Source organism: Chiloscyllium plagiosum, unplaced genomic scaffold, assembly GCF_037043375.1.
Source record: "Chiloscyllium plagiosum isolate Xiang-an unplaced genomic scaffold, Cpla_swu_hap1 HiC_scaffold_21, whole genome shotgun sequence".
NCBI classification, from domain to species: Eukaryota; Metazoa; Chordata; class Chondrichthyes; order Orectolobiformes; family Hemiscylliidae; genus Chiloscyllium; species Chiloscyllium plagiosum.
The window spans coordinates 31728228-31752774 of record NW_028270159.1 but is presented as its reverse complement, the minus strand read 5'-3'; the positions used below and the strand labels follow the sequence as shown (position 1 = coordinate 31752774).

At 41.0% G+C, this 24547-nt stretch overlaps 1 protein-coding gene and 1 long non-coding RNA gene across 3 annotated transcripts in view; one reads left to right on the top strand and one right to left on the bottom strand.

The window, feature by feature from the left end:
• LOC122564795 (multiple epidermal growth factor-like domains protein 9) overlaps positions 1-24547 on the bottom strand; it is a 324564-nt gene that overhangs the window by 142678 nt on the left and 157339 nt on the right. The window lies entirely within an intron of this gene.
• LOC122564797 (uncharacterized) lies at positions 889-24547 on the top strand. Of its 2 annotated transcripts, XR_015760733.1 has the most exons (4): positions 889-1058; positions 3407-3494; positions 20859-21085; positions 23719-24547. It is a non-coding gene; the product is annotated as an uncharacterized LOC122564797 (long non-coding RNA). The 2 variants fall into 2 exon arrangements; XR_015760732.1 differs by lacking the exons at positions 20859-21085; positions 23719-24547 and adding an exon at positions 4821-5312.

Here is a 24547-nt window from a genome sequence, read left to right as displayed (position 1 = left end):
AATTTCACAGAGTTTGAAACAGCACCATTCTCTGGAGTGTCATTAGTCCAGGACTGGAATAACATCCTGAAGGTTATATCCATGCCATGTAATAATGTTGCCTTGTTATTTGTTCCTGCAGTTTGTAGTTAACACCATTATACAATACACCCACATAGAACAATATTAATCTACTCTGATCTGTTCCAATGTACTTTTAAAATGTGTAATTTGTATAAACTTTTAAAAAGCTGTATTTTATCAAAGTCACCAACAATATATACCAGCAATCATGCCTTACAACACCAAGGTAACTAAGAAGTGTTTAAATGGAAGGGCTTATAGAATTCTCCATTATGTTAAATTAGATGTCAGCTTCATTGTGACAATGCTTGGAGTAGTTTAAAAAGTGTTTGCACCCATGAGATTGTTTAGGATTATGTTGATAAATAAGCTAAACACTTATCAAAGCCATTGGCAATGTGCAGTTGACAACTTATTCGTTTAAATGCCAACAATTCAATGAATCAAATGAAATGTTCTTTGGATCTATCAGCAGAACGATTCACAGAACTGGATTGCATAACCTAACGCGTAGCCTTGCTGCACAGACTGTTTCAAATAATTGAAAACACAACACTAGTCTACTACAAGCCAATAAAAATACTTCAAAGCATCCACTCCTGTTTTTCACTGAGTTGCTCCAGGGTGCTATTCAGTTTAACTTTTCCTCTTACAACCATAAAGTTAATGAGTTAAGCAAGCCCACAGTAAAATTTTGGAGAAAGGAAAAACTTGGAAGTTCTGGCACCAAAGTTCAGTCTTTGTTCTCTGATGCTCCGAGGAGGTTTCCTGCTTTTTCCTTTAAAGTTTATTTCCACCGTACACCGAGTACATTTTGCCCAGAGATATTTATCCATGTTTAAAATTAGTTCCAGCTTGAAAACTGTTCGTGCTTCAAGTCTGTCTGCCTTTTTACTTGAATGCTGCTGTATTATTCAACGTAAAGATGAAATAGCACCAAGGTGCCTTGGCTGTGTATTGTTATCTGTACTTAGAAAAAGGTCAATAAAGGGAAGGTAAGTGATTCCTCCTAATATTGATGCACATTCATCCTCAATATAATTTCTGGTTTCTGATCAGTTCCTTGAGTACATTCAAATTTGTGGTGATTTTGCTGTTGATCCTATTCAACTAACAAAATAATAAGTGCAATTATATCCCAAAATGATATGTCAAAGAAATAGACCCTTCGGCCCATTGTGTCCGTGCCAGGTTTTTGTAATCAGTTAGTCTCATTCCCCTTTTCTTCCCTCTCTTAGCTCTGCAAATTGTTATGTTTCAAGTATTTATTTTATTTTTATTTGAAAGTTATTATTGAATTTATTTGCACCATCTTTTGTGCAATGCATTCCAGATCATTACAAATGTCCCAATTAAAAAGTACTATCCTCTCCTCCTCCTATCTCTGGCTCTTCCACCAGTCATTTCAAAGCTGTGTTCTCCAATTACCAAACCTTTTGAAATTGGAAGCAATTCCTTCTTACTTGCTCAATCAAAACTTTTCAGAACATCACATGCGTTCAATAAATCTTCCCTGAACTTGGTTGTGAAAAACAAATTCAGCTTCTCACCTCTCCCCACACAACTGAGTACATTTATTCCATACACAATTCTAATCCTCTTGTTCAGATCTTGACATCCTTTCCAAAATGTGCTAACCAGAATTGGACACCATAATATAACTGGCACCTGATCAATATTTTACCAAGGTTTAACATACATTCTTGTTTTTGTACTCTCTGCTTTCATTAATTAAGTGATAGATTCTGTGTACAAAGATCCCTTCTCATATTCTTTATAACTGTTCTGTCACCTTCAAACGTTTGTGTATGGACACCTGCGGGTTTTTGATCTCCTTTAAAATTGTACCATTAAGTTTATCTCATCTCTGCTCATCTTCCTAACAAAATATACCATTGCATATTTCTCTGCAGAAAATTTCATCTGCAATCTCATCAAACAATCTAGATTCTCATAGTGTCTATTATTTCTTGCTTGGAGTTTACCAAATTTCCATGTTTTGTGACCTTTTTTATTCACTCATAAGATGTGGGCATCACTGACTGGACTTTATTGCAGGCGAAAGTCAAGAGTGTGGTGCTGGAAAAGCACAGCAGGTCAGGCAGCATCCGAGCAGCAGGGCAAAAGCCCTTTATCAGGAATAAGGCTACGAGCCTTGGAGGTAGAGAATAAATGTGAGGGGGGTAGGGCTGGGGTGAAGATAGCTGAGAATGCAATGGGTGGATGGAGGTAGGGGTAAAGGTGATAGGTCGGAAGGGAGGGTGGTGCAGATAGGTGGGAAGGAAGATTGACAGATGGGACAGGTCAAGAGGACAGTGCTGAGCTGGAAGGTTGGAACTGGATAAGGTGTGGGGAGGGGATATGAAGAAACTGGTGAAATCCACATTGATGCCCTGGGGTTGGAGGGTCCCAAGGCGGAAGTAGAGGCGTTCGTCCTCCGGCATTGGGTGGTAAGGGAGTGACGATGGAGGAGGCCCAGGATCTGCATGTCCTCGGCAGAGTGGGAAGGGGAGTTGAAGTGTTCGGCTACGGGGTGGTGGGTTTGGTTGGTGCGGGTGTCCCGGAGATGTTCCCTAAAGCGGTCTGCGGGTAGGCGTCCTGTCTCCCCAAAGTAGAGGAGACAGCATTGGGAGCAACTGATACAGTAAATGTGGAAGTGCAGGTGAAACTTTGATGGATGTAGAAAGCTCCTTTGGGGCCTTGGACGGAGGTGAGGGGGTGGTGTGGGCACAGAATTTGCAATTCCAGCGGTGGCAGAGGAAGGTGAGTTATTGGGGGGGTTGGGGGGGGGGGGTGGAAACGGGGGTTTGACCTGACGAGGTAGTCACAGAGAGAACGGTCTTTACGGAAAGCAGATTGGGGTGGGGAGGGAAATATATCTCTGGTGAAGGGGTCTGTTTGTAGGTGGTGGAAATGGCGGAGGATGATGCGATGTATAAAGGTTGGTGGGGTAGAACGTGAGGTCCGGGAGGGTCTGTCCTTTATTACAGTACAGTTACCCTTGAGAAGCTGATGGTGAGCTGCCTTCTTAAGCACTGAAATTCATGTGGTGTAGTTAGACCTACAGTACAATAAGGGAGACAGTTTCAGGACTTTGACACAGCAATGTATTTCTAAGGATGGTGAGTGACTTGGAAGTGAGTTTTTCAGGTTGTAGTATTTCCATACATTTGCAGCCCTTGTCTTTCTTAATGATAGATTTGAAGGTATTGTCTAAAGGGACCAGTCTATGAGGTTGCTCTTCCAACTTTGGCGCAACCCCATTTGCTGTTAGTGAGGACAATAGGGTTATGTTTACTGTTGCTTTTGATGCCAAGTTGATGCTACGTTTTGTTCCCTTTAGACTTGGAGCAATTGATGCAACTAATGGTTGACCACTCCAGAGTCACCCACAATTCTATGACAATGGAGTCAAATGTAGACAGGACCAGGTAAGTTTTTTTCTCTAAAGGAAAAGTCTATGTGTGAACCAGGTATACAATCATTGTCATCACTTGACTTTTGGTTTGTGTTCTTTTTTAACTCAAATTTTACTATGGTGGGATTTAAACCCAGGTTCCAGAATAGGACCCAGGTCACTGGATTACTAGTCCAATGACAACACCACTAGATCATTCCCTCGTCCTTATCATCTGAAAACTTTGACATTAGTCTTTGTCAGAACCAGTGGAGATAATTAAAGAAAAACAGCAGTGATCTTAATCAGCTGATCCTAGACAGTGACGTCCTTATCCCGTGAATGAATAATTTTTAAAAATCAAGCTTTGGGGACACCATTATATCATTCCTTTGGAATTGAAAAATATTCATTCACCACTACTCTTTGCTTCCTGTCCCTCAGCTCATTTTGTATCCATTGGCCCACAGCACTCTTTTAAAAATTGATGTTTAGTAAAAAGAGATTTTACTTGCAGATGTGATGGAAGCTACTTTTAATAATTCCAATTTGGAGGAAATTGATATTTATAGAGAAAAATAAAAGGTTGAAAAGACAGAGATATTTTTGTCCAGATGACTGTCCTGCAATATAATTATATGGGAAGATGCCGAGTGAAAGGTTGAAAGAAACAAATGACTCCATATGTTTGGAACAGGAATTTTCCAGTAAGATTGTAACTGAAGTGCATTTACATTGTAATGCCAGTTTCAATCAGTTGTTCATCTGACACCATTATCCCCATTCATAGTCCTGACCAGCAATGCAGAAGAATCAGGGCCTAGGAATTTGTTCGCAATTTATAACACCCATGATTAAGTGGCTGGAACAAGATAGGTTTTGCAGCTTCACAGTAATATTAGAAAGTAAAAGCATCTTTAATATCTTTAATTTGAAATACCTTTAACTGGCTCAGGTTTGGAATTACAAGTTTTATCTGTTTTCCTATAAAAATTGGATGAGCTGTGGACCTAAATAAGTAAGAGGAAAAACAACCAGTCTCTCACTTTCCCTTCGCTACATTCTGAGTAGTGTTACTGAAAAGGGTTCTGGTTCACTCAGCCCCACTACTTGCTGAGATGGAACAAAATCCTTCAATGTCAGAAATAGAGGGATAAATATGCAACTTCAAAACCAGAATCTAAGCTTAGCACAATAAAGGTTCTTACATATTTAACACTGCTGTTAAACAGTCCAATCTATCTATATTATGTCATGTTCTTACTTCATACTTTATTCTTTCTCTTTTCTTTTCTGTCAGTCATTAAATTATAAAATTTAAAACATCCTTAACTCTAACACAAAGTAAATGTTTCTTTAGAAACTTTTTCAGATGGTCCAGGGAAAAGGGGAATTGCCTGTACGATGTTCAAACACCCCAAGAAATTCCCATGTAATCAGTACACCAGGACACCCCCACGCTCCGAATGCACAGAATGTTCAACCTCAGGCAATGAAGAAACCAGAAGATCTGGGCAACAATGTCCCCAGATTGGCTCAACAGGCAAAGGGAAAATGACATCTGGAGAATACTTTGTGAACCCATTCCTGTTCATTCACTAAGGCTGTAATATTGTTTGAATCAGTCAAAACTCATCAAAAATTTAATTCTCTGCTTTTGATATCAACTCAGCCAAGTCAGATTTCTACTGCTTAAGCTATTTTCAAATAAAAATGATAGTGAACCTTCTTAAAATTCTTCGGGTGGTCAGAAAGGAATAATGCAATTTTGTCATTGTCTTTTGCTGACAGTTAGATCTGTTCATATCATTATGCTTTTGTGTGTTTATAAAGCTTGGCTTTGAGAAAAGCTGAGTAGAATACTCTAAGTGGCCTATAAATGGAGTTCAATTTCCTGGAAACCCCCTTCGTCGTATAGAATTTCTGACAGAAACAATCAAGCAATTTCAAAAATATGGAAGCATAAGTGCATTTTATTTCAAAATTGTATACCAATGAGCATCAGATTTTTAAAAATTGATTAGTGCTCGAATGTTCATGTGCACTTCTTTTAATGGAATTGTAAAGAAGTACTAAAAAGGTTTTAACTTGCCCCACCTGAAGGAGATGGGGTGGATATGCAACTAAAATAGCTGCGCAAAGACCAAATTGTTGGTCTATTCTCACTTGATTCCCAGCAATTGCCATTTTAACTAAGCCCCCTTTTAAAGGTAACTAACATACTCACTGGATTCAGGCCGATGCATCATTAACATATGCTATACAGCTTCCAATTCACTGGATTCCAAACACTGAATGAAATTTGGCAGGAAGAAGAGGAGATCCTCGAAAATAATTTGAAAACGTAATCAGAAAATACCAGCACACGACATAACACAAGGATGGTAATAATTAGTATATGAAATTGGTTGAAGGATTGGAAGCAGACATTGTTGGTGAACCAATGCTTTCTTCCTAGAGTCATAAAGTCATTGAGATGTACAGCACGGAAACAGACCCCTCGGTCCAACCCATCCATGCCAACCAGATATCCCAACCCAATCTAGTCTCACCTTTCAGCACCCGGCCCATGTCCCTCCAAACCCTTCCTATTCGTATATCCATCCAAATGCCTTTTTAATGTTGCAATTGTACCAGCCTCCACCACTTCCTCTGGCAGCTCATTCCATACATGTACCACCCTCTACATGAAAAAGTTGCCCCTCAGGTCCCTTTTATATCTTTCCCCTTTCACCCTAAAACTATGCCATCTAGTTCTGGACTCCCCGACCTCAGGGAAAAGACATTGTCCATTAATCCTATCCATGCCTCTCATGATTTTATAAACCTCTATAAGTCACCCCTCAGCCTCCGATGTTGCAGGGAAAACAGCCCGAGCCTATTCAATCTCTCCCTGTAGCTCAAATCCTCCAACCCTGGCAACATTCAATGACTTTCATGATTGGACAACCTGATGAATATGCTCTTAACTTTATAACAGTGTGGGATCTAATTTATTCACCAAATAGCTACTTCAGACATCACTATGACAACAATGAAAGGCTGGAAACCAGCAGCTTGCAGATAGCCCCCAGTGCAGACGAGCTGAGGTGAATATGTTGTGCAGATAAATGTTCTGCATCAAATGAATTCTCAGTGTGTTACACTATCCTTTAGTAAGTGCATAATGCATTATTAATAAATGTACTTATCTGCATTTTAGTACCTAAGGGTATTACAGTTGGATTATATTGTCTATTTTTAGCATTGTCCATTTTTAATTAAACACTCCAGGAGTTTTGTTATTCGGAATGGAATCTTGTTGAGCTGATAACGGTGTCATCGACCAGCTGGAGTACTGGCAAGCTACTCACACTATCTCTTTATGGGAAGGGCCCCAAATCACAAAATAATTGTGCAGTAGTGAGACCACCGATGGGTTTTTTACCTCGAATCAAGATGCTGGGTGAGGTCTTTCCCTAGAGTACTGTCAACTAGAGGCCAGGACCTCTTGGGCTCAGCAGTGCCAGAGGCTGTTACAAAAAAATCAACCAAAGTGAGTGCCCGGACTGTGCAGGAACCCAGCCAATAGGTAGGTTATGGGGCAGGGGCCATGGAGTGAGGGGTGCAGAAGGATCAGTAGCAAGAGTAGGGGCAGTGCATCTCCATAGTTTCCATCACTTTCCAACATCCTAAACTTTTATTAGGCATTGAGGATATTTAATCAAGAGACACACCCCTTGAGGTAATAAAGTAACAATATGACTTTAGCACATGGTGACAGGCCTGCCCAGTATTGATTTAATACCACTATGCATGGGTGCGGCACTTATGTGGTCCTTAATGAACCACTTAAGGGGCTCAATGGTGGCAAGATAGCTAGGTTAGCCATCGGCTGCCTTTAGCTCTTGTAGAGGAACTGGAGTTCATTTATGCCACCGTCCCGAATCGATACATGCCCTTCTAAATTCCATGCTCGTCACCAACATGAGTGGGAGATTCTGTCCAATATAGTATCCAATCGATCAGGATGAACTATCTTTTAAGATAGCGCTTCTCATTCTGCCCCCATTTTGAAGCTTGCAAATTGTCACAAATCCCCAAGTGAGAAGTGTGAAGGTGGTTCGATGAGAGCAAGGCTCCATTGCTGCCCTGGAGCTCACATCCTCAAACTATCAGCTAATGAATCCATTGAGGTCCTGGTACACACTTTGGACTGCATGGGATCTGTCATCTTTACCTGGTCTGGCTTACACCTGACTCCAGAGCAACATGGTTCACTTTAGCTGCCTGTGATGCTCACATACCATGAATAAAAACAATATATTTTTATAACATCATCCACTTGCAAGTTATATTTCATTCTGAATGACTATTCCTATGCCCTTTCCTCTTGTTCAGAATATGACGAGAAATATTCCCTTTCCCTTTGCACACCAAAATGTATCACTTCACATTTTCTGCAGTGAACTATATCGGCAGCCTGTATTCCCAGCTTGACAGTCTCTCTTTGTACTCAGCAATCTCTCAATTTTAATCTGCGTACTTTTTAATTTGATATAAACAAATTGATAGGGTTTCCCTTTTATTCTACAGAAAATAGTCTTTGCCATTAACCTTTACATGGAATCTAATCTAAAGACTTTTGAAAATCAATAGAGATTGCCTTCACTGTATTCATCTTTTGCTCCTGTTAAAACAATTCCAGTAAGATCAGTCAATTGGACCCTGCTTTTTAAAAATCCCTGCTAACAGCCTCTGATGAACTCATGTTTCTCAGAGAGCTTAGAAATTTCATCCTGCATGACAGACTCTCAATTTACTAACAGTTGAAATGAGGCTTACAGGTCTGTAACTCCCTGATTTATTTCCTTTTAATCTCCTTTAATGTAAATTGCTTGTGCAATGGTTGAGCCTGCTCAAATGCTCTGAAATGACGTATATCTCTTTAAAAATAATACTGTTGTCACTTGATTAAGTTAGTTTTGTTTATGAATTTTAAGGTAAAAGCTTTCTAGATACCTTTAACAATCTTTTAAGATGATAAGTTCATGTCTGAAATCACCAACTCCAGACAAAATTTAATGTTTTGCAGTTTTGTTCTCAACTAGATTTGTGCTCTACGTATGCCTTTCGATATGCAATCATGTCATACATTTTCTCTAAGCTGTGCTGCTAAGCACACGCAGCCGCTCCCAAGGTTCCACAGCAATCACAGTATCAACTTCAGGTTCCAGACGTCGTTACTGCACTCAAACCCCACAGACCCATGGAGCCAAAAAGAAAATTAGAGCGACCACTGATCATGTCCACTCATTACAAATTCCCAATAAAATATTTGCTGAAAATAACAAAAGATAAACTATCATCAGCATGATAAACATTTATAACCAAAACTGTAAATCTGTGTCCATGCAGTCCTCAGACTTTTGGCTATCAGGGTAATTTTTAAATTACTAACAATCTTGGCATCACTAGTACAACATTTTACAACTTTTGTCCTGTGTTCTAATAATAAATTGTTCTATTCATGTCGGAACATGTACACAGATGTATATTATAGCTGTCTGGATCCAAAATTTGCCACATGGCTTTTGTCAGAATTATTTAAACAACAGAAGCTCAACTAATGATGTTTTGCTATATCTAATAAAGGCCTAGTTGTGTTAATATCTGCTAATAAAGGAGCCACAGAAAATATAGAAAGGATCCAATAGTTTCAATCATATCAGAAGAGGAGGTGCTAGTTGTCTTAAAATGCATAAAGGTGAATAAATTCCCAGGACCTGATCAGGTGCACCCTAGAACTCTGTGGGAAGCTAGGGAAGTGATTGCTGAGTCCCTTGCTGAGATAGTTGTATCATCAATAGTCACAGGTGAGGTGCCAGAAGACTGAAGGTTGGTTAGCGTGGTGCCACTATTTAAGAAAGGTAGAAAAGAAAAGCCAGGGAATATAGACTGATGAGCCTGACATCAGTGGTGTGCAAGTTGTTGGAGGGAATTCTGTTGAGGGACAGAATTTACATGTATTTGGAAAGGCAAGGACTGATTAGGGATAGTCAAAATGGCTTTGTGTGTGGAAAATCATCTCATGAACATGACTGAGTTTTCTGAAGAAATAACGAAGAGCATTGATGATGGCAGAACAGTGGACGTGACCTATATGGACATTCAACAAGGTTCAGCATGGTAGACGGGTTGGCAAGGTTAGATCTCATGGAGTACAGGGAGAACTAGCCATTTGGCTATAGAACTGGCTCAAAGGTAGAAAACAGAGGATGGTGATGGAGGGTTGCTTTTCAGACTAGAGGCCTGTGACCAGTGGAGTGCCACAAGAATCAGTGAGGGGTCCATTGCTTTTCATCATTTATATAAATGACTTGGATGTCAACCTAGAAGGTACAGTTAGTAGGTTTGCAGATGACACCAAAATTGGAGGTGTAGTGGACAGTGAAGGTTACTTCGGAGTACAACGGAATCTTGATCAGATGGGCCAATAGGCTGAGGAGTGGCAAATGGAGTTTAGTTAAAATAAATGTGATTTATTTTAACTGCATTTTGGAAAGGCAAATCAGAGCAAGACGTATACACTTAATGGTAAGGTCCTGGGGAGTTTTGCTGAACAAAGAGACCTTGGAGTGCAGGTTTATAGTTCCTTGAAAGTGGAGTTGCAGGTAGATAGGATAGTGAAGGTGGTGTTTGGCATACTTTCCTTTATTGGTCAGAGCATTGAGTATAGGAGTTAGAGGTCATGTTGCAGCTGTACAGGACATTGGTTAGGCCACTTTTGGAAAATTGCATGCAATTCTGGTCTCCTTCCTATCAGAAATTTGAAAGGGTTGTGAAACTTGAAAGGGTTGTGAAACTTGAAAGGGTTCAGAAAAGATTTACAAGGATGTTGCCAGGGGTGGAGGATTTGAGGTATAGGAAGAGGCTGAATAGGCTGGGACTGTTTTCCCTGGAGCATCAGAGCCTGAGGGGTGATCTTATCGAGGTTTATAAAATTATGAGGGGCATGGATAGGATAAATATACAAGGTCTTTTCCTGGGTGGTGGAATCCAGAACTAGAGAACATAGGTTTAGGGTGAGAGGGGAAAAATTTGAAAGGGACCTATCGGGCAAATAGTTCACGCAGAGGGTGGAGCGTGTATGGAATGAGCCTCCAGAGGAAGTAGTGGAGGCTGGTTCAATTACAACGTTTATAAGGCATCTGGATGGATATATAAATAGAAAGGGTTTAGATGGATATGGATCAAGTGCTGGCAAACAAGATTAGATTAGGTTAGGATATCTGGTCGGCATGGACGAGTTGGACCGAAGGGTCTGTTTCCGTGCTTCATATCTCAATGACTCTAAATAATTTTAAGAAAATTCAGTCTCTGCAACGTTCTATGTTTTGAGAAGATTTGTAGCTCAGGTTGAAGTTCTGGATGTAAGTTTGCTCACTGACCTGGAAGGTTCGTTTTCTGACGTTTCGTCACCATACTAGGTAACATCATCAGTGAGCCTCCAGTGAAGCACTGGTGTTATGATGTGCTTATATTTATGTGTTTAGGTTTCCTTGGTCGGTGATGTCATTTCCTATTTTCCTCAGAAGGTGGTAAATGGGGTTCAAGTCAATGTGTTTGTCAATAGAGTTCCGGTTGGTTCAAGGGACGAGGTCAAAGGGCACATGTTGCATATACTGCATTTGCATGAGAAGGACAAGAATTGGTGGGGTTGGTCGAAGATTGGACCAGAGTATCATGGAGACAGTGGTAATTTACAATATAGAGAAAAGGACAGTGAAGTTATGTTTGCTGATGGCAACATGTTAGAGATGTCTTAAATGGCACAGCCTGATTCTTTCCAAAGTTATTCACTTCTATTTTGACCTTATGTAAGACCAAAGTAGCCAGCTCATGGATTAGATATGATGTGGGAATCAATTGCAAATCTATTCAATCTAGAATGCAGGCTAAGTAGGAAATCCCTGCTTCACAGCCTTCTGATTGTAGAGTATTTTTCTGAGTATGGATAGAATTAGACGCTGGTCATCTGCTTATTTAGTCTTTGATAAACTATTGAGGCAGCTGCTAATGGTTTCATAAACCTTTAGTAATCTAATGGGAAATGGGTGGCTATGATTGTTGTTGATATTTTTCATGTTGGTGAATTACTCAGCTAATGTGCTAACATTATTTCTAAGGAGATTTTCCACTGGAGTTGCATTACATTTAATATTTGATTTTGCATCTCTGAAGTCAATTGAAATTAAATCCATATCTCTGACAACAGCGATTAAAATTCATTTATCCATTCTTTTTTCATTTGCTCCACTGAAATATGACAAAGCTCCTTAGTAACATCAAGATACATGGCTCCTAAACACATAATGCACAGAATCGAATCTGAACAAAATCTTGTGTATCGCTGTTACACATTTGCAGACTAAATATGCACAAAATGTTTTTTGTTTAATTTCATATTTTGTACTGCATTTAATCTTACAAAGCTTAACTATACCAAAAATTTTAGCTTCATTTTGAAGAGTGCTTTTTTCACCTTTTTATATTAATTCATAGGATGCAGGCGTTACTAGCCAGGCTACGATTTATTTCCAAAACCTGATTACCCAGAGGACAGTTAACAGTAAACCACATCACTGTGGGCCTGGAGCCGCATATAGTCCAGACTAAGTAAGGATAGCGCTGAAAATGTGTTGCTGGAAAAACGCAGCAGGTCAGGCAGCATCCAAGGAGCAGGAGAATCGACGTTTCGGGCATGAACCCTTCTTCAGGAATGAGGAAAGTGTGCCAAGCAGGCTAAGATAAAAGGTAGGGAGGAGGGACTTGGGGGAGGGGTGTTGGAAATGCGATAGGTGGAAGGAGGTTAAGGTGAGGGTGATAGGCCGGAGTGGGGGTGGGGGCGGAGAGGTCATGAAGAAGATTGCAGTATAGGAAGGTGGTGCTGAGTTCGAGGGTTGGGACTGAGACAAGGTGGGGGGAGAGGAAATGAGGAAACTGGAGAAATCTGAGCTCATCCCTTGTGGTTGGAGGGATCCTAGGCAGAAGATGAGGTACTCTTCCTCCAGCCGTCGTGTTGCTATGGTCTGGCGATGGAGGAGTCCAAGGACCTGCATGTCCTTGGTGGAGTGGGAGGGGGAGTTGAAGTGTTGAGCCACGGGGTGGTTGGGTTGGTTGGTCCGGGTGTCCCAGAGGTGTTCTCTGAAACGTTCCGCAAGTAGGCGGCCTGTCTCCCCAATATAGAGGAGGCCACATCGGGTGCAGCGGATGCAGTAAATGATGTGTGCGGAGGTGCAGGTGAATTTGTGGTGGATATGGAAGGATCGCTTTGGGCCTTGGAGGGAAGCAAGGGGGGACGTGTGGGCGCAAGTTTTGCATTTCTTGCGGTTGCAGGGGAAGGTGCCGGGAGTGAAGGTTGGGTTGGTGGGGGGTGTGGACCTGACGAGGGAGTCACGGAGGGAGTGGTCTTTTCAGAACGCTAATAGGGGAGGGGAGGGAAATATATCCCTGGTGGTGGGGTCCGTTTGGAAATGGCTGAAATGACGACGGATGAACTCAAGATTTCTCCAGTTTCCTCATTTCCCCACCTCCCACCTTGTCTCAGTCCCAACCCTCGAACTCAGCACCACCTTCCTAACCTACAATCTTCTTCCTGACCTCTCCGCCCCCATCCCCACTCCGGCCTATCACCCTCACCTTAATCTCCTTCAACCTATCGCATTTCCAACGCCCATCCCCCAAGTCCCTCCTCCCTACCTTTCATCTTAGCCTGCTTGGCACACTTTGCTCATTCCTGAAGAAGGGCTCATGCCCGAAACGTCGATTCTCCTGCTCCTTGGATGCTGCCTGACCTGCTGCGCTTTTCCAGCAACACATTTTCAGCTCTGATCTCCAGCATCTGCAGTCCTCACTTTCTCCTAAGTAAGGATAGCATTTTCCAAGACAGGTTTCTATGACAATCAACGAGGAGAAAGTGAGGTCTGCAGATGCTGGAGATCAAAGTTGAAACTTTATTGCTGGAACAGCACAGCAGGTCAGGCAGCATCCAGGGAACAGGAGATTCGACGTTTCGGGCACAGGCCCTTCTTCAGGAATGAGCAGAGAGTGTTCAGCAGGAGAAGATAAAAGGTAGGGAGGAGGGACTTGGAGGAGGGGAGTTGGAAATGTGATAGGTGGAAAGAGGTCAAGGTGAGGGTGATAGGTCGGAGTAGGGTGGAGGCGGAGAGGTCAAGAAGAAGACTGCAGGTCAGGAAGGCGGTGCCGGGCTGGAAGGATCCGGCTGAGACAAGGTGGGGGGAGGGGGGATGAAGAAACTGGTGAAGTCCAAGTTCATCCCCTGCGGTCTCCGTCTCCGCCGCATCTGCTCCCAGGAGGACCAGTTCAAAATACGTACAACACAGATGGCCTCCTTCTTCAAGGACCGCAATTTCCCCCCCGACGTGGTCGACGGTGCCCTCCACCGCATCTCCTCCACTTCCCGCTCCTCCGCCCTTGAGCCCCGCCCCTCCAACCGCCACCAGGACAGAACCCCACTGGTCCTCACCTACCACCCCACCAATCTCCATGTACAGCGCATCATCCGCCGTCACTTCCGCCACCTCCAAACAGACCCCAGCACCAAGGATATATTTCCCTCCCCTCCCCTATCAGCTTTCCGTAGAGACCACTCCCTCCGCGACTCCCTTGTCAGATCCACACCCCCCACCGACCCAACCACCACTCCCGGCACCTTCCCTTGCAACCGCAGGAGGTGCAACACTTGCGCCCACACCTCCCCCCTCACTTCTCTCCAAGGCCCCAAGGGAAACTTCCATATCCGCCACAGATTCACCTGCACCTCCACCCACATCATCTACTGCATCCGCTGCAGCCGGTGTGGCCTCCTCTATATTGGGGAGACAGGCCACCTACTTGCGGAGCGATTCAGGGAGCACCTCTGGGCCACCCGGACGAACCAACCCAACCAACCTGTGGCACAGCATTTCAACTCCCCCTCTCACTCCACCGAGGATATGCAGGTCATTGGACTCATCCACCGCCAAACCACAACAACCCGACGGTCGGAGGAGGAGCGTCTTATCTTCCGACTGGGAACCCTCCAACCGCAGGGGATGAACTTGGACTTCACCAGTTTCTTCATCCCCCCTCTCCCCACCTTGTCTCAGCCGGATCCTTCCAGCCCGGCACCGCCTTCCTGACCTGCAGTCTTCTTCTTGACCTCTCCGCCTCCACCCTACTCCGACCTATCACCCTCACCTTGACCTCTTTCCACCTATCACATTTCCAACTCCCCTCCTCCAAGTCCCTCCTCCCTACCTTTTATCTTCTCCTGCTGAACACTCTCTGCTCATTCCTGAAGAAGGGCCTGTGCCCGAAACGTCGAATCTCCTGTTCCCTGGATGCTGCCTGACCTGCTGTGCTGTTCCAGCAATAAAGTTTCAACTTCTATGACAATCAATAACAGTTCAATGGTCATCATTAGACTCTTAATTCTAGAATGTTTTTATTAAATTTAAATTCCACCATTTGTCATCGTGGGATTTAAACCACTGGCCCCAGGACAGTACCTGGGTCTCTGGATTAATGGATGGCTAAAAATGATGCAAAATATTGGTTCCACATACACAATAAACAAGTCGTTGTGCTATCACTTAAACTATTACCAAGTTTATAACCAAACCATAACGAAAGTTTACTAAATTTGATGAATATTTGTTTAAAATGCATGGAGGACATCATAATTTATGTAGTTAGAAGCTTGAGGGAAGATGATTATATTGGTAGAGAAGCCAGCTTTGAAGGTTCAGAGAATCCACAGCACACTCCTGAAGTCCATAGAGGCAAAGTTATTTGAATTGTATCACAGAGAGATGAATCCTTCGGAAGAAGGGATTTTAGGGGAAATGAACATGGAATAGGATTTTTTTTTAAATCAAAAACTAACAGATGCCATGACAATGGAAATGACAGAGCAGGATCAATACCTCCATGGTCTCCTTCTATTCTTCAACCAAAGAACTACAATATCATTGTAAAAGATAGACAAATTAGTTGAATAAGTCCTCAGGACACTATGATATCTACCCCAGGTCATTGACAGGCAAGAAAGGAGATTGCTCGGGTCTTGACCAAGATTTTTGTACTGTCATTAGCCGCTGGAGACATCTGGAGGATTGGTGAGTAGATAATGTTGCTCCTCTGTTCAAGAGGGGAAATAAGGATAATTCAGGAAATACAGACTTATGAGTCTCATATCGGTGGTTGTGAAGCTATTGTAAAGAGTTCTTAGTGATAGGATTTAGACGCATTTGGAAAAGCATGTTCTAATTAGGGACAGTCAGCATGGCTTTGCGCGGGGCAGGTCATGCCTAACTTAATTGAATTTTTTGAAGAGGTGACAAACATGACCAATGAGAAGAGCAGCGGATGTTATCTACGTGGATTTTAGTAAGGCTTTTGGCAAATTCCCTCATGATTGACTCATCCAGAAGATTAAGTTGAAGGGGATCAATGGTGACTTGATCACATGAATTCAGAATTGGCTTGCCCACAGAAGGCAGAGGTTAGTGGTGGAAGAGTGTTTTTCTGGCTGAAGATCCATGACTAGTGATATTCTAAAGGGATCTGTACTGGGACCTCTGCTATTTGTGGTTAAATATAAGTGACTTGAATGAAAATGTAGATGGGTGGATTAGTAGGTTTGCAGATGATACAAAGATTGGTAGAGTTGCGAATAGTGTAGAAGGTTATAAAAGAATACAGCAGGATATAGATCAGTTGCAGCTATGGGCTGAGAAATGACCAATGGAGTTTAAACAGGTTAAGTGTGAGATGCTGCACTTTGGAACATCAAATGTTAAGGAAAGGTATATAGATAATGGCAGGATCCTGAATAGCATTGATGTACAGAGGGATCTTGGGATTCAAGTCCACAGCTCCATGAAAGTGGTTACACAAGTAGATAGGATGGTAAAGAAGGATGATGACATGCTTGCCTTTACTGGTTGGGGAATTGAGTACAAGAGTCAGGATGTCATGTTGCAGTTTTGATTAGGCCACACTTGGAGTACTTCGTTCAATTCATGTTACCAAATTACAGAAAGGACATGGAGGCTTTGGGAGGGTGCAGAAGAAGTTTACCAAGATATTTCCTGGGATTAGAGAGTATGAGCTATAAGGAGAGGTTAGAAAAACTTGGGTTTTCTTCACTGGAATGGTGGATGCTGAGGGGAGACTTTGATAAAAATGAGCTGCATGGATAGGGTTGACGGTCAGAATATTTTTCCCAGAGTTGAAATGTCGAACACTAGGGGGCACGTATTTAAGGTGAGGGGGGGGGGTGAAAGTTCAAAGGGGATGTGGGAGACAACGTTTTTACACAGCAAGATATAGGAGTCTGGAATGCACTGCTAGGACTGGGGATGGAGGCAAATACGATAGGGCTGTTTAAGAAACTTTTAGATAAGCACATGAATATGCAAGAAATGGTGGGATATGGACCAAGGACAGGCAGAAGGAAGTAATTTAATTTGGCTTTATGTCTGACACAACATCATGGGCTGAAGGGCCCATTCTTGTACTGTACAGTTCTATGTTTTGAAAATAAACCCTTTAGCTTTTCAATCAAATCAAATAAAAAATCGCATGAAGAATTTACCCTCATAGATTAATTTGTCTTTTTTTAAAAATCAATTGAAACAAAATCGCACAGAATATTTCAAAAGAGGACTCTTCTATTTTTGTTTAAGGATATATAATACATAATTTCTTCCACTCACAGCAGATTGTGGGTCTTCATGGCACAGTGGTAGCAGGCTTCCCAATGATAAAGGATTCTACAAAAGATGGCAATTAGCATGGTCTTTAATCTACCAGAATACTTAAGGCTTGCCACTTCTAAAAAGACCTTTCTGGGAAGACCTCTGACATCTTCAGTTTCTCTAGCTCCTTCTGCAATTTCAATTCAACCTCTCCCAATTTCACAAACATGTTGTTGTCAGATGTAAATTTGACCATATTATGTTAAGTTGCTGAACTCAGGTCAAGTCTACAAATTATAAATAGCATTTTAACACCCAATTTAAAGCCCGGAGACATCCCACACAGCATTTCCTTCTTATGATGCACACCCTCTAACAAGGACTCACTCTTGTTGTCAGTAGCCAATTTCTCAGCTACTCCTTAGATTTAATCTGAATCTCCATGGGTTTAAGATTGACTAATAGTCTTTCAGAACTACACCAATAGCTTTTTGAAAACCAGAAGACCATTTTCTACATGGAATTCCATGTTTATGTATTAAAAGTCTACTCTTGAAATATAGTATGAAGGATAATCACTGAAAGAGTGGTGCATTGGTAGAAATGCAGTATTTTGAATGAGACATTAATTAGAACCCCACCAACGAATCAGATGTAGGGAAAAATATCCCATTGTACAAATCAAAGAAGCTTCTTGACTGATATTTATCCCTTGATGAATACTACCAATACAGATTAACTGGTAGTTCCCTCTTCTTGTTTACAAGTCCAAATTGTGCACAAAATAGCTACTACAATTCTGTATGAAAAGGTGAGTAGATACACTTTCAAAAGTCATCTTGAGAATATGTAAGATGATTTATAAGTGTGTTCTTTACTCTCCGTTTCAATATTACCACACCCCCAACCCCTGAAGAAAAAGCTTGTGATAATCAAAGATAAATGCATACATTATGACAAAGTCATCCGGAAGGGTTTTGTAGGCAATAGTGTGGGTGGTAGTTACTCTGGGTTTTTTTAAAGAGATTAAAGGAATGTTTTCTCTTTTTTCAAACACAGAGAAGCAGTGTGAGTTTGATATGTGCACTTAAATTTTACCATGTTTCACATTACTGCAAATGCAATGTAGAACTCAGTTCTTGAAATATTCTCTTTTTTGGGTTTTTATTGTTTCAATTTGTACTTTGAGGGTGTTACTGGCTAAGTCAGTACTTAATGCATATTGTGGGCAGTTAGAAGATAATCACGATACTGTGAACTTGGAGTCACATGTAGACTAGACCAGATAAGGATGGCAGATTTCATTTCCTAAAGGACGTTAGGGAAGCAATGGGTTTTCATGACAATTGAGTGTTTACATGGTTGCCATTGGGCTAGTATTTTAATTCCATCATCCACGATAGTGGGATTCATACCAATGTCCCCAGAGATATTTACTAATCCAGTAATATTACTACCTCGCCCTAGTCTGAGATCTGCAGAATACATCAAAAAATTTACATTGCATATAGCTAAACAAAAAAGTAAATAAAAGCCCCTTCCAAGGGAGGTGGTGCTCTTTATTAAAGATTATTATATATAATCTTGAAAACATTAGCTAAAAAAAATTGTTTCCATGGAAACAGGTTCCCCACTAGTCTGGTGCAGTATGAGCTGCGTGTTTGTAGTTATTATTCAAGCAGAAAATTCTCAGAGCAAGGAATTGCTGTGCATGACTGCCTCCCTCAATTAGAATGTCACATTTGACACTATTATTTTACTTTTGCATTATTGAGAGAATCTGGATGTAAACCTAACTCTACTGGAAGGTACTGATTGTTGATTTTCCTTTGCGTAAGCGACATAGCTCTTTAAGAGTTACATTGGTATTTTCACCACAGGGACATTTTCACCTCAGTTCCTTGTGAAATTACTTCAATTATACCCTATTTGTTTTGTCATGAAACAGGCCATTGCAAAAAATGTACCAATAAAGTCAAATGGCCCATTGTCCATTACAAGGAGGTAACAACCAATGTTGTTATATATCACGTTAGACAGAATTAAAACATTAACCAGGACACCAAATCTGTGAAAATGACAAAATTGTTAACTACAGAATTGAATGTTGAACTGACTTGAATATTCGTAAGTCCTGTTTATTCCTCAAAATGTACAGTGTACCTGATTTGAACCAAATAGTCAGTGCAGCTACAAGAGCTAGATAGAAACCATGCATTTCAGAAATGTCTTTACATTTTACATATTTCACTTGAATATTTTCAGTTTTTGATTGACTGTTTCAGAGATTGAAATATGGTAAAAATTTCAATGATTAACCTGCTCTTTGTAGAACACAAGAACATACACATTGTACATTTCTTTGTAATTCATTTGTGTCTATCAGCATCTGTAAAAGGTAGCAAACAGGGTTACAGAAAATTAAAGTTCACTCCTCTGAACATTACCAACAAAGCCAACAAGCAAATCAGATAAGAAGAAAAACAAAAAAAACCACCAGCACTTTCATCATAATTTTCTCCTTTTCAACACTACGATTTATTTAGATGTCTGCTGAATTGACATTGCTTTCTCCAAAGAGTATCTTTGACAATTTCTTGCAGCCTTATATGTGTTTGTATAACTCTAGCAGCCACAAAAAATCAAGTTCTACAAGAGCATTGCAGTTGAGAATTGTCGTTCTTTTCTGTTATATTTTTGCTTGTTTATGAACATGGAGACTGTTGATTATTTTTATATTAGGGGTTGCAGTAAATGCAAGAGTTGCACTATGATTTGCTACTGTTTGCAATCCATTTATCTGAATTTAAAGAGCAAAACCAGACTGTATAATACATACTCTGATGTGCAACCTTTAATTTGGGGATTCTTCCTGAATAATATACTGGAGATCTGGTATCGTCCAGACTTACAGGCTTCTTTGATCTTTGATTAGCAATCCAGACATTTGAATGGGGGTGGAGAGATGAAGGAAAATTGTATATTAAGATATATAGAATAACACAGCAGGCTTCTTAAAGGCAGTATTCTCTTAAATAAAATGCCTCCTAAATAAATAATCCTGGCCTGATATTGCTCCATTTAAAAGTGAAGAATATATTTATGAAATTATCATGACTGAAAATGTTTAAAAATTGTTAAACTGTCCCAAATACATTTATCAACATGTATCAACTTTACATAATATGATAAAATTAGGGACATCTGGTTGTATCTGTGTGCATAAGTAGCTCATATTTTGAATGTTCATATGTACTCATTGATCTATTATTTCTCTGGAAGCTTACATGAAATCATCAGTGTTTCTATATGAATATATGTGCTTTCCTCTAGGCAAATATGATGATGATCTTATTGCATTGCAAAGCAAAGATTTTCTTTTTGTGCTATGTTCCTTTAAAATCAAAGGAGGCTGGAGAGTATTCTGTGAAACAGTTAGTTGGTTTCCAACATCATTCAACATCAGGTTTGAAAAAATTTCCACGAGACCTTGGGTTGCTGCAGAGATGAACAGCTTAGAGGCAAAGGGCAAATAGATGCTATTTGCAGTGGGGTTGGGTCAGCCAGTTTGGCAGTTCAGAACATGTTGAAATTTCATTTGAAGAGAAAAAAAGGAAAGCTCTCCCTGAGTGAAACTGTCTTCTATTTGGCAGATTTCAAACTGATTCTGGAACTGAAGCAGGGCTCTGAAAATAAAGCAAAGACTGTTTACAGCACCTGTTACACAATTGGAAAGGTGATAAATGGGCAAGGAATTGTGAACTACAGAAGACCCACTGCCGCTGTTCCTATCTTAACAGAGCCTCCAGAGCATTTCAAGGGAATCAAAGAAAGGAGTCCAAAAGTTTCTGAAGAAGAACAAAGAAAATTTACAGCCCAGGTACAGGCCCTTCGGCCCTCCAAGCCTGAGCCGATCCAAATCTACTGTCTAAACCTGTCGTTCAATTCCTAAGCTTCTGTATCCCTCTGTTCCTCACCTACTCATGCATCAGACCAGATGCATCTTAAATGAATCTACCGTGCCTGCCTCTACCACCTTTGCTGGCACTGCGTTCCAGACCCCCTCCACCCTCTGTGTAAAGTACTTGCCACATGTATCCCCCTTAAACTTTTCACCTCTCACCTTGAAAGCGTGACCTCTCTTAATTGAATCCTTCATCCTGGGAAAAAGCTTATTTCTATCTACCCTGTCTATACCCTTCATGATTTTGTAAACCTCAATCAGATCCCCCCATAATCTCCTTTTTTCTAATGAAAACAAACCTAACCTACTCAACCTCTCTTCATAGCTCACACCTTCCATACCAGGCAACATTTGCATAAACCTTCTCTGCACCCTCTCCAAAGCATCCACATCCTTTTGGCAACCAGAACTGTAGACAGTATTCTAAGTGCGGCTGAACCAAAGTCTTGTACAATTTTAACATGACCTGCCAGCTCTTATACTCAATGGATGAAGGCAAGCATACTATATGCCTTCTTGACCACTCTATCCACCTGTGCAGCAACCTTCAGAGTACAATGGACTGCACTCCCAGATCTCTCTGCTCATCAACTTTTCCCAAGGCTCTTCCATTCATTGTATAATTCACTCTAGAATTAGACTTGCCTAAATGCATCACCTCACATTTGTCTGGTTTGAACTCCATCTGCCACTTCTTCACCCAACTCTCCAGTCTATCTATATTCTCCTGTATTCTTCGACAGTCCCGTATGCTTTCTGCTACTCCACCAATCTTCGTGTCATCTGCAAACTTACTGATCATACCAACAGTGCCCTCTTCAAGTATTTTACACACAGGGTGTATATCACAAACAACAGTAGCCCCAGCACTGATCCCTGTGGAACACCACTGGTCACCTTTCTCCATTTTGAGAAACTCCCTTCAACTACTACTCTCTGTCTCCTGTTGCTCAACCAGTTCTTTATCCACCTAGCTAGACCACCCTGCACACCAAGTGACTTCACTTCCTCTATTAGTTTACCATGGGGAACCTTATCAAATGCTTTACTAAAGTCCGTTTAAGACTGGTCCTAATCTTCCGAAATTCCTCCAGGGCCTTTTCTGTTCTTAGCTGCCTGGACCTTATGTACGCTTCCTTTTTCCTCTTGGCTAGTAGTACCATCAGGACTGTCATCACCTCAGTGCTTGAAGGTTCGTAGATAGAGACTTGTCAGAGTTACTCTTGACCAGAAACTTGGATGGAAAATGGCTGCTGATGAATGTAACCCAAGGACTCAAACAATTGACTGTAAAGTGGAAGAACCTGTATCGAGGAGGCTGAGTTAGAAAGACGGTGTGAAATTGTACGTTAGTGTAGAAATAATGTGAGTGCAAGAAGCTATTTGAGGCACACCCATGTTTATAATGACTATTTGAAGTGAACTTTATCTTATTTTTTGAAATATCCTGCACATTTGAGTAATATATGAATTTGTTCATTTCAGTTGGTTTGTTACAATGAAAGTTTTAAATTGAAATCTTGTCCATTCGATTTCTTTCCCTTAACTACGTGAGGTGGCACGGTGGCACAGCAGTTAGCACTGCTGTCTCACAGTGCCAGAGACCCAGGTTCAATTCCCGCCTCAGGCAACTGTCTGTGTGGAGTTTGCACGTTCTCCCCGTGTCTGCGTGGGTTTCCTCCGGGTGCTCCAGTTTCCTCCCACAGTCCAAAAATGTGCAGGTTAAGTGAATTGGCCATGCTAAACTGCCCGTAGTGTTAGGTGAAGGGGTAAATGTAGGGGAATGGGTCTGGGTGGGTTGCTCTTTGGAGGGTCGGTGTGGACTTGTTGGGCTGAAGGGCCTGTTTCCACACTGTAAGTAATCTAAGGAGTGGTGATCTCATGCAGATTGCTGCTGTGGCCCTTTTTTGATGAAAATAATGAGCTCTGCATTTCTGTGAGGAGATTTTGAATAGATCAGAATTGCAGAGTCATACTTCCATCCTGACAATTCTTGCATAAAACTACAAAGGAAAGTAAACTACATTCCCTTTTCACAGCAGTCAGCTGATGTATTCTGAAATTTAGATGGTCAGACAGCCACTTTGACAGCAACTGTCTAAAGCTAAGTATGTAAGATGCGATGCTAGGGTGCTGGGGGGGGGGGGGGGGGTGCGGGCCGGGGGGTTTAGTGTGCCAGATGGGTAGGGGCAAGATGTCAAGTGAGTAGAGTGCAAGTTGAGGAAGGGGAACAGTGCGAAGTAGTAGGTTTTCTATGTTCAACTGCCATGTCCACAGGAATAACAACAGTTTAGCTTGTGGAAAATCTGCCCTAATATTCTCACATGTGCACATTCTGTTCCATGGTACATCAACATGTATTTTATGCTTGAGAATAATATTTAAGTTGAAAAGATTTACATTTGAAGTACTTGCACCACACTCTAGGTCGATATAAATATTTGCACCACTTTTTGCTTCTTTAAAGTTTGATCTTTTACCACAAGAGGAAACATGTTTGCTGCAATTTTGTTTGCCTAATGTTTTTGCAATTATTTTTGTTTTTCCAGAGTGCGAAGAATATTGAAGTAAGCTGCAGTCCTGATGTAGTTTGCAAACAACTTGTCAGTGAATATGAAGGACTTCAAATTTTCTGCTAATTAAGATTAATGCACTGTGTCTGAACCTCTGATTTGAGAAGCCTTCTGCATAATATTTAGAGGAACTGCAAGCAACTCAGTTTCCCTGGGCCAACAGCTTATTCATTGTGACATTTAAATAAACTTAATAATCAGAAACTAATCTGATATTCACTTTATCATTGAATTATAGTTGTAAACTAAAATATACAATGTTATTTTAAACTATTAAAAACTAATGCTCCCACTCTTCCCTCTTGATCTTGCTTTTACATTTTTTTAAATTTTATAACTATTTAGAATCTTTAGTGTTTATATGGAACTTCATTGCTGGCAAAATTAACTTGTTTCCTCAACTTCCACTGTTCATTTTGGAGTTAAGAATTTTTTGTATTGGCTAAAACCTAACCTGATAATAAATCAAGCCCAAACATATATAAACATCATAAATAAGACCAGCTTAACATTTGGCATGGTTTAGTGTTTGTAATCTATGCTGCTGACAGCATGTTCACATCTGGACCACAGAACTCCTACATGTCATGATATGGGTGATGAATTTCTGGAAAGGTTATTTTCCATAATGCAATATTTTTATGTATCAAGAATGAAGAATACATTTACATTCAATTAAGCTTCTGATAAATAATTGCCAATAAAGCTAATAATGTTTTATTGCTCCAGACCAGGGCCTCCACTTTTGTCTGTGATTCTGTTAGGTGTTGAATTTGCTAGCTCAGTGCACTGTCTAGACCATGGA